We start from the raw sequence: 923 nt of genomic DNA on the forward strand, positions 1-923 counted from the left end.
CTGAAAAGAAACACACAAAAGGAAACATTGGCACAAAAACTGGGGGATTGGATTGGCACACAGAAGCAATAAATACATACGTTCATTCCATTTTGAACACGGAGAATGCCATTCCCCAGTGGTGGTAGAGCTAATACTTTGCATATAGAAGGTCCTAGATTTAGTCTCTGGCATCTCCAGTTAAATATTCATGGACAGCAAGGTTAGGAGTTGCCTGCCTCCAAAGAGCTGACACCAGTCCAAGTCAACTATACTGGGCTAGATGGACCAATGATCTGACTCAGTAGCACATGGTAGCTGGCTTAGAGGAGTTAAAACTTGATAAGTAGCTCACTGAATGCCACCATACACCATGCTTATTGTTGTTCTCTTAACAAATGTATTTCTCTGTATTCTCAACGAGGGTATTTCTGGGTGGGAACAAGTGGCGTTAGTATTCTATAGGAAATGGACAGGTACCTTCCATAGTGGCTGGACCAAACTTCCCTCTCTCCAGCTTCCAAGAAGAAGTCTCACACATAATTGGAATATCTGGCTGCTGAATGTTAGCTTGACAACCTATTTCTGGAAGATAGAGTTCTTTCTTGAAATACCACTATGCCTTGGAGAAGGAACTAAAGTTGGAGTACTGGTGGCACAAAGATGTTGAGGACTAGAGAGAGGACACTGAAACATCTGTTTACTTGCTGTTTGTGTGTGTTGCTAATCTGATATGTTTTTGACTAATTTTGTAGGACACCTTGAGCACCATAGATTGTACAGTAAAAATCTTCTCAGCAAATAAATATACCACATAGGTTTATTGTTGAAAAGAGATGTTTTGTGTGCACACACAGTACATTAGTTAAAGAAAAATGGCATGATGCTTTAATTAGGGAGAACTTGTTAGTCAAATATGTTGCAGTGTTTCAAAAGGAGCAGAT

The sequence above is a fragment of the Euleptes europaea genome, chromosome 5, assembly GCF_029931775.1.
Source record: "Euleptes europaea isolate rEulEur1 chromosome 5, rEulEur1.hap1, whole genome shotgun sequence".
Classification (NCBI taxonomy): Eukaryota; Metazoa; Chordata; class Lepidosauria; order Squamata; family Sphaerodactylidae; genus Euleptes; species Euleptes europaea.